Source organism: Malania oleifera, chromosome 3 (assembly GCF_029873635.1).
Source record: "Malania oleifera isolate guangnan ecotype guangnan chromosome 3, ASM2987363v1, whole genome shotgun sequence".
In the NCBI taxonomy this organism is placed as follows: Eukaryota; Viridiplantae; Streptophyta; class Magnoliopsida; order Santalales; family Ximeniaceae; genus Malania; species Malania oleifera.
Window position 1 is genome coordinate 25682859 of NC_080419.1, and position 10567 is coordinate 25693425.

A 10567-nucleotide genomic window follows, 5' to 3' on the forward strand; every position below is an offset into this window, starting at 1 on the left:
TTACTCTATAATCAAATTATAATTCTTGTAAACATAATATTTATTATAATATGATACTTTATATTAATATAATATAACATGTATTACATAAATTTTAAAAATAATATCAAAATCATTATTAATATATAAAATATTATTATATATTTTAGTATAAATATTAAATCATCATTATTAATATTTTTTATTATATATAATAATATTACAACATATAAAAATTAATAGAATAGCATTAAATGTTAAATATTATGATATACTTGTGGTATGATTATTGATTTATTATATTATTATTTATAATCTTAAAAATAAAATGAAATAAAATATTTATTATTATCATCAATTATAAATATATAATAATAAAATTTAATAATGATACAATGTAGAAAAAATATATAATACTAATGCATATTAAATATACACAAACACATATATTATTAATGTAATATTATATATAATATAATAAAATATATACGACATAAAAATAACAAATAATAGTAATATAAATACTATATCTAATACCACAAATTTTTAAAATGATACAAATATTATAACATCATTAAATATAAATATAATAATATTTTTAATACAAAATATCTTGATCATTATTGATATACTCCAAATATATCATATATCATAAAGAGAAGGCATGTGCCCAATATTAGTGGGGGAAATCACCTACCAAGTCAATCGCTCAATTAGAGCCAATGACACCGGCTATATTGACCAGAATGATCTTCGCTTGCGTTATAATGATCAGAGTGATCCATGCCAAGCGCTATAAATGATAGATCTACTAGGGTCATACTTGGCCAGTATAAAAGGGGTACTACGAAGAGGCTAAGATATCTCATTCGAACCCAATTTCATGGTTGTTTACAACCTCTCTAAAGCACTCCCTTACTTAGGCATCGGATGTAAGAACCCTACCCAAGAATTTCATATTTAATAAATAAGTAAAGGGTAAAAAGGTAAATTTAGCAGGTTTCGTAAATGAAGCCATTGTTCTCGTCGACAAAGGCTCTTCTACTCTTCATTGCCGAAATTCAAAGTCTCATCGACGAAGAGATACCGAACGAGTTGTAAAATATCGGAATAGGGTTCGTCACCGAAGGAACCGGCTTGTCGACGAAATGCTTGAATGGTTCGTCAACGAAGGCGCCGTCTCGTCAACGAGTTGGACCGAGTCAAGGGTCTATAAATAGGATATTTTGTTGCTTCATTACTAAGAAAACTCAATATCTCTCTCTCTCTCTCTCTCTCTCTCTCTCTCTCTCTCTCTCTCTCTCTCTCTCTCTCTCTCTCTCTCTCTCTCTCTCTCTCTCTCTCTAGGGATTCAGGCTATTTGCTACCCGAATCGACGATCCGACATTACCACATGGATCAGGAGGGGAATCTCTATGTTTATAGCGGATCAGAATCTCGTTTCGAGGATTTTCGGGTTTTGACCCAAAATTGAGGTAAGAGTCCAATTTCGTTTCTAATTCAGTAGATCTGTAGTAGTTGTGAATATATTAAAGTATTGTCCTACGATTTTTAGGTTTTGGGGGTCCCGTGTCGTTGTTTTGGATCGATTAAGTTCGCGTTTCTGTTTATATCAATTGTTTTTGTAATCTGAATGGGTAAAACTATAGTTTACGATTTTGTGGATGTTTTGGTTACTTATTTGGGAAAATTTATCGAGTGAAATTACGAGATTTTTTATTTACCGTTTTTGAGAAAATTAGGGGTTTCGGGTATCATCTCCATTTTTGTTGGAAAACTTTATATTGGTATAATCTATGATATAGAGATGATCGTGCCTTTGATTATTTTAAATTGTATTTTTGGAACACCTGATATGTGATTGTTTGTTTACCCAAATGAGTGTGGAATGAGATGGTAAATTTGAATAATGTATTTTGTAGTAAAGCATGTCAGTTAACTACTGTAGGATGTGGATTATTCAAATGAGATATAGGGACGTGAGTTCCAAAATGTTCCAGGTTTTGTGAAAATGCCTTAGCGGGATAATACTGGTGGGAATATATCAAAGCAGGCCGAATTAAAACTCCATAGGCTACGATATTAAACCGAGCCAAAATAAGACTGCAGGTTTTGTAGTCCGACTTTTGTTGAAGGGTGCGCAATACCACCATATTGGTCGGTTTTTACCGAAGGGTGTGTGAACACCAGACCTGCACCGGTTTAACACTGTGCGGGTTTATGCTATGCCAAGTTACCGGGTGCACCAACTTTTGCCGAAGGATGTGAAATATCACCAGACGTTCGGTTTTTACCGAAGGGTGTGAAATACCACCAGACAATCCGACTTAGGCCGAAGGGTGTGACGACACCAGATTGTATTGATTTTGTATCGTATGTATACTGGAACTGTATTTGTGAAAATATTGTATTGTGAAATGTATGTTTTTGCTATTGAAATAACACTCATGTATCCACACACTGATATAACCTATTTCTCCCTTACTGAGAGGTGTCTCACCTTTATCATACAAATATTTTTCAAGTCCTTCGAGTAGCCGACACTAGCGTCCTAGCGTATCAGGAGCATGGTGGTTGGTTAACTGTGTTGGAGTACTTGTGTAAGTATTGTTTTTGGTCGGGTTGTCATTTTGGGTTATGTAGACACCCATGGTATGTATTGTATTTTGGGAATTAGATCTTATTTTATATAGACTCTGGTATGGTTTTATAAATGTATTAGGTTGAATTATTCTGCTGCGTATATGGTATATGTGATTGGGGATAAGGTATACGTGAACCCTATAGGGTCGGACCCTTGGATTGTACGGTATTAAAGACAATTGTATGATATAGGGATAGGTTAGGTTACTAATTCACACCCTGTGGCCTATTTTCGGGGCGTGACAACTTGGTATCATAGCTAACCAGGTTGTTAGGTCTTGTAGACTTGGTTAGGTGTAGTTATGTGAACATACCAGAGTATGGGATGTAGGAAATGGGTAGAGTAGGCTGAGGGTTGTCTTGTAGCTAGATGGGGACTCATTGGCGATGTTCTATGTTTTTCCTAAAATAACGATTTTAGTAAAATCACAGCAAACCATTGATGGTTTTGTGTTTGTGCTGTAGGAAAGACCTAGGCTTGAGAGTCTAGAGTTTAACATGATTATTCCGCAATAATTGTGTTAATTATATTACGATATAGGAATGCTAATCTATTCCTATACTATTTTCAGTATGGAGCCCAAAGATAGCAACTGGGATAGTAGTTCGGAGGGGACTGTGAGTGAAGGGTCACCTTCCGTGCCTCGGGGTTTGACCAGGCATATCTCGCAAGAGATTGGGCGAAGTGTGAGGGGACAGGAGCGTCCACCTACAGCTGCTGGTTGCACCATTAAGAAATTCACCCTCATGCATCCTCTGAGGTTTATTAGAGGGTCTAACCCGACTATAGAGTAGAACTGGGTGTAGAAGACAGAAAAGATACTAAAATTTCTGCACTGTACCGATGAATAGAAGGTTCTCTACACTACGTTTCAGCTGACAGGAGAAGCTGAGAGGTAGTGGGTGGTTGTGAGTCTGCTTGAGGAGTAGAGATCCGATTCACTTGGGATGATGTGGGGCCACCTTAGGGAGGTGTTCTTCTAGAGAAACTTCCCAACTTCCATCCGTGACGTGAAGGTAGACGAGTTCTCGAGTCTGACTCAAGGGACCCTGACAGTGCAGAGTTACGCAACTAGATACATCGAGTTGTCTCGCTTTGCGTGGTGTATGATCTCGAACGAGTACGAAAAGGCTCGGAGGTTCGAGAAGGGCCTAAGGAAGGACATCCGTAGGCTAGTGGGAATGCTACAAATTCGGGAGTTTTCTGTTCTAGTGGAGAAGGTCGCTGTAGTTTAGGCTGGTCTCTAGGAGGATGTGGTGGCATAGGATTAGAAGAAAAGGCTGGTACCTTCTGGTTCTCATACTGGTTCTAGATAGGGACAATGGAAGAAGAGGAACTATGGTGCAGGAAATCACCATAATACTGAACGGTAGGGTCCGCAAGGGGATCCATCTCGTGAGTGTTGTACCAAGTGTCGTAAGTGGCATGATGGGGAGTGTCAGCCATTCATGGGTAACTGTTACCACTGTGGCGAACCGAGCCATGTATCCCAAAACTATCTTACACCAACGATTGGTATGGCAGCACAGAGTCAGAATCGGGGACAAAACCAAGTGCCTCGTGGAAACACAGCTCAAGCGAGAGTGTACTCACTTACTCTAGCAGATGCAGAAAACACTGACAATGTGGTGACAGGTACCATGTTATTGTTTTTAAATAAAACTGTTGTTTTATTTGATTTAGGAGCAACCCACTCCTTTATATCTACGAATTTTGTGAAACTGTGTGGGGCTGAAACCCAACTTAAGGATGAGGGGTTGTTTGTGGCTACACCGTCTGGGAGTGTGATGATATGTAGGAAGGTGTTAGGGACTGCCCAATGGTAATTCAGGGAAGGTCGCTTCCAGTGAATCTGGTAGTATACGACATGTACGGGTTTGATGTTATATTGGGGATGGATTGGTTATCTTCCAGTTTTGCAGTGATTGACTGTCATAGGAAAGTGGGGGTGTTCAGACCTCCTAGGGAATAGGAATATGAGTTCATAGGATCGTGTGTGCGTTTGACGCCACATATTCTGTCGGCTATGCAGGCGAGAAGGTTACTCTTGGACGAATGTCAGGGGTACCTAGCTTGTGTGAAGGAACAACCACGGGATGATATGAAACTTGAAGATATTCGAGTGGTTAACGAATTTTCGGATGTATTCCCATCGGGATGATATGAAACTTGAAGATATTCGAGTGGTTAACGAATTTTCGGATGTATTCCCATAAGACTTACCCGGTTTACCTCCTAATCGTGAGGTGGAGTTCTCTATTGAATTGTTGTCAGGCAAGGCACCGATTTCTAAAGCTCCATACCGGATGGCTCCATCTGAACTTAAAGAGTTGAAGAAGCAGTTACAAGAACTACTGGATAAGGGCTTTATCAGACCTAGTGTTTCGCCCTAGGGAGCTCCAATATTGTTTGTGAAGAAAAAGGACGGGTCAATGCAAATGTGCATTGATTACCGCAAGATCAACAAGGTAATAGTGAAGAACTGATACTCGTTGCCTCGTGTAGATGATCTGTTTGACCAGCTGTAGGAAACGCAGGTCTTTTCAAAGATGGATCTACAGTCAGGGTATCATTAGGTAAAATTTAGGACTAAGGATGTTGCGAAGACTGCTTTCTGAACCAAGTATGGTCATTACGAGTTTCTGGTCATGCCACTGGGTTGAGTAACGCTCCGATGGTATTTATGGACCTAATGAACAGGGTTTTCCATGAATACCTGGATCAATTTGTAGTGGTATTCATCGACTATATTCTGGTATATTCTAAGAGTTCGGAAGAGCACGAAAATCATTTGAGTTTGGTACTTCAGGTACTACGGGAAAATAAGTTGTGTGCCAAGTTGAAGAAATGTGAGTTCTGGTTGAAGTAGATTGCATATCTTGGCCATGTCATGTCGAGAGGTGGTATCTCAGTTGATTAGGTAAGATAGAAGCAATGGTTGACTGGGTAAAACCAAAAAGTGTGCAGGATGTTCAGAGTTTCGTAGGACTGGCTAGGTATTACCGGCGGTTCGTGGAGGGATTCTCTAAGTTATCTTACCCTCTGACATAGTTGAAGAGGAAGGGCGTGAGATTTGAATGAACTGACAAGGGCGAGTAGAGTTTCTAGGAGTTGAAACACCGAATGGTCACTGCTCCGATTTCAACCATCCCATCTAGGGATGGTGGTTTTGTGATTTACAGCGACGCATCCCTAAAGGGCTTGGGATGTGTTCTGATGCAATAGGGGAAAGTTATTGCATATGCTTCTCGAAAACTCAAGGAGTACGAGAAGAATTACCCAATGCATGATCTGGAGTTTGTGGCAGTAGTATATGTATTGAAGATCTAGAGACACTACTTATACGATGAACAATGTGAGATCTTCACGAACCACAAGAGCCTTAAATACTTTTTCACACAGAAGGAGTTGAACATGAGGCAGAGGAGGTGGCTGGAACTGATCAAGGACTACGATTGCACCATTAGCTATCATCCGGGGAAATCTAACGTGGTAGCTGATGCGTTGAGTCGGAAGTTAGAGCATGCAACAGTGTCGATAGTGATAGCTCAACATCATATTAGACGGGATCTGGAGAGCTTGGCATGGAGTTAGTGGATGGTAATCATCAAGGTTTCATTGTTAGCTTGGTGATCCACCTGATATTATTAGAGAGAATTAAAGTCGAGCAAGCTAATGATGAGGAGTTAGTCGAGGTAGTAGAGAAGGTACAGCAGGGGCTAACTGCAGAGTTTGACATCTCTGAGGGAGGTGTATTAAGGTTTGGAAACAAACTATGTTCCAAACGACGAGGGGATAAAGAGGACAATTCTGGATGAGGCGCATCATTCTTTGTATATGGTACATCCAGGTAGCACGAAAATGTATCAGGATTTGCACGAAACTTTCTGGTGGAATGACATGAAAAGGGAGATTGCTCGATTTGTGGAGCAATGCCTGACGTTTCAGTAGGTAAAGGCTGAACATCAGAGGCCGACAGGGCCGTTGCAGCCATTAAGCATTCCGAAGTGGAAATGGGAGCACAACTCCATGGACTTCGTCACTGGGTTTCCATCAGTAGTTCACAAGCAGAACGCAATCTGGGTAATCATGGACAGATTGACTAAATCGGCTCACTTTGTGCCGATGAAGGTTAGCTACTCCTTGAGTAGGCAAGCAGATCTATACGTGCAGGAGATAGTCAAAATGCATGGGGTACCGGTGTCCATTGTTTCAGATCGAGACCCGAGATTCACTTTTCTATTTTGGAAGAGCTTGTTGGAAGCATTGGGGATGAAACTTACTTTCAGTACAACGTTCCACCCCTAGATTGATGGACAGTCAGAGAGGATGATACAGATCTTGGAGGATATGTTACGTGCTTGTGTGTTAGATTTTGGCGGTAGTTGGATTCAGTTTCTACCGTTAGTGCAATTTTCCTATAACAATAGCTTCCAATCTAGCATTGGTATGACACCGTTCGAAGCATTGTATGGTCGAAGATGTCGGTCTCCTCTGTACTGGGATGAGGTCAATGAACAACAGATATTGGGTCCCGAACCCGTATAGCAGGCCTCTGAGAAGGTAAGATTGATTAGGGATAGAATTAAATCAGCTCAGAGTCGGCAGAAGAGTTACACGGATGTTCGCCATCGTGAGTTAGAATTCGAGGTAAGGGGTAAGATATTCCTGAGAATCGCTTCGATGAAAGGGGTGATGGAGTTCAACAAGAATGGCAAATTGAGGCCGAGGTAGATTGCACCATTCAAGGTACTTGAACGAGTGGGTCTGGTAGCCTACAGGATTGCACTACCCCCAGCGCTCTCTCGGATCCACAATGTATTTCACGTATCCATGTGGAGAAGGTATGTGTCAGATCCGTCACATGTAATTAGTTACGAATCCTTAGAGATTGGGGATGCTTTGGTGTATGAGGAGATACCCATTCACATATTGGACCAGAAAGTTCAGAAGTTGCATACCAAGGAGATACCATTAGTGAAAGTGCTGTGGAAAAATCACGCAGTTGAGGAAGCTTCTTGGGAATTAGAGACGAAAATACGTCAAAAATATCCACATCTATTCTAAGGAGTAACGTCTATAGGTACGGTTTAGGTAAGTGTGTGATGTATTAGTATTAATGTGTGGTTAGTCTTTGGGAGGGTTTTGTGATAAATGTGAACTCTTGAGACACTGTGTATGTAGCCACAATATTCCTCCGCCATAAGTGAGGGTATGTAATAAATTTGGGACGGAGCTGCTATGTGGGTGGCCGTCAACTCTTCCTAGAGTCGAGTATATGTTTTGGTATGTGGGTGAGTTATCTAGTGAGAGATTACAAATTTCGAGGATGAAATTTTTGTAAGGAGAGGAGGTTGTAAGAACCCGACCCGAGAATTTCATATTTAATAAATAAGTAAAGGGTAAAAAGGTAAATTTAGCAAGCTTCATCGACGAAGCCATCATTCTCGTCGACGAAGGCATTTCTACTTTTCATCGCCAAAATTCAAAGTCTAGTCAACGAAGAGATATCGAACGAGTTGTAAAATATCGGAATAGGGTTCGTCGCCGAAGGAACCGACTCGTCAACGAAATGCTTGAATGGTTGGTCGACGAAGGCGTCATCTCGTCGACAAATTGGACTGGGTCAAGAGTCTATAAATAGGATATTTTGTTGCTTTATTGCTAAGAAAACTCAAAATCTCTCTCTCTCTCTCTAGAACTCGAATCTCTCTTTCTCTCTCTCCCTCTACGGATTCAAGTTATCTGTTACCCGAATCGACGATATGACGTTACCACGTGGATCAGAAGGGGAATCTTTACATTTATAGTGGATCGGAATCTTGTTTCAAGGATTTTTGGGTTTTGACCCAAAATCGAGGTAAGAGTCTGATTTCGTTTCTAGTTCGGTAGATCTGTAGTAGTTATGAATATATCGGAGTATTATTCTTCGATTTTTAGGTTTTGGGGGTCCCGTGTCATTGTTTTGGACCAATTAAGTTCGTGTTTCAGTTTGCGGGAAAGGTAAGGGGTTTCTATTTATATCAATTGTTTTTGTAATCTCAATGGGTAAAAATGTAGTTTACGATTCTGTGGATGTTTTAGTTACTTATTTAGGAAAATCTATCGAGTGAAATTATGGGATTTTCAGTTTACTAAATTTGGAAAAATTAGGGGTTTTGGGTATCATCTCTGTTTTTGTTGGAAAATTTTATATTGGTATAATCTGTGATATAGAGATGACTGTGCCTTCGATTATTTTAAACTGTATTTTTGGAACACTTGATATGTGATTGTTTGTTTACCCAAATGAGTGTGGAATGAGATGGTAAATTTGAATAATGTATTTTGTAGTAAAGCATATCGGTTAGCTACTGTAGGATGTGGATTTTTCAAATGAGATATAGGGACGTGAGTTCCAAAATGTTCCAGGTTTTGTGAAAACACCTTGGCGAGATAATACGAGTGGGAATATATCAAAAGGGGTCGAATTAAAACTCCGTAGGCTGCGATATTAAACCAAGCCAGAATAAGACCGCAGGTTTTGTAGTCCGGCTTTTGCTGAAGGGTGCGCAATACCACCAAATCAGCCGGTTTTTATAGAAGGGTGTGTCAACACCAGACCTGCACCGGTTCAACACTGTGGGGGTTGATGCTATGCCAGGTTACCAGGTGCACTAACTTTTTCAAAAGGGTGTGAAATATCACCAGACGTTCAGCTTTTTCTGAAGGGTGTGAAATACCACCAGACAGTCCAGTTTAGGCCGAAGGGTGTGACAACACCAGATCGTATTGCTTTCGTATCGTATGTATACTGGAACTGTATTTGTGAAAATACTGTATTGTGAAATGTATGTTTTTTCTGTTGAAATAACACTCATGTATCCACACACTAATATAACTCATTTCTCCCTTGTTAAGAGGTGTCTCACCCCTATCATACAAATATTTTTCAGGTCCTTCGAGTAGCCGACACTAGCGTCCTAGCGTATCAGGAGCATGGTGGTTGGTTAACTGTGTAGGAATACTTGTGTGAGTACTATTTTTGGCCGAGTTGTCATTTTGGGTTATGTAGACACCCGTGATATGTATTGTATTTTTGGAATTAGATCCTATTTTATATAGACTCTGGTATGGTTTTATAAATGTGTTAGGTTGAGTTGTTCTTCTGTGTATATGGTATATGTGATTGGGGATAGGGTATACGTGAACCCTACCAAGCCAGACCCTTAGATTGTATGGTATTATGGACGATTGTATGATACAGGGACACGTTAGGTTACTAATTCACATCCTGCGGTCCATTTCTGGGTTCGAGGCGTGACATCAGAGAGATCCCTCAGAGTACACCTCGGGTCCTCCAAGCGGCGTTTGTTTGCGTCCTTTTCAAGTGATCGGGATCGGAAAGCTCGCCAGAGGTCAGCGACATTTTTTGCAGCAACAATTATTATTAATATTTATATTATATATAGTAATATTATAACACATAAAAAGTAATAAAATAGTATTAAATTATAGAATACTATGATATGATTATTTATTATATTATCGTGTATAACCTTAAAATAAAATAAAATATTAATTATTAATATAATTAATAAAAATATATGATAGTAAATTTTAATAATGATATAGTATACAAAAAAAATACTATTATGTAATAATATATAATGTTATGATAGTTGTTTTATTACATTAATATCTTATATGAATAATAAATTATGTTATAGTGCTATAATATATGAGAATTTTATTATGAGAATTTTATTTACATTTAACAAATTACATATAAAAATAGAATACTGATAAAATATAATATTAATAATATAGTTAAAACTGCCCAGAATGACATATATAGCACTCTCTCGAAGGTTTCCCTCTGTTTACCCAACCACTCCAGCGTTCAAATTCAAAATTCAAAAAACTGCTTGCAGCCCAGAACTTCTCGTCGACGAGACCAAGAAG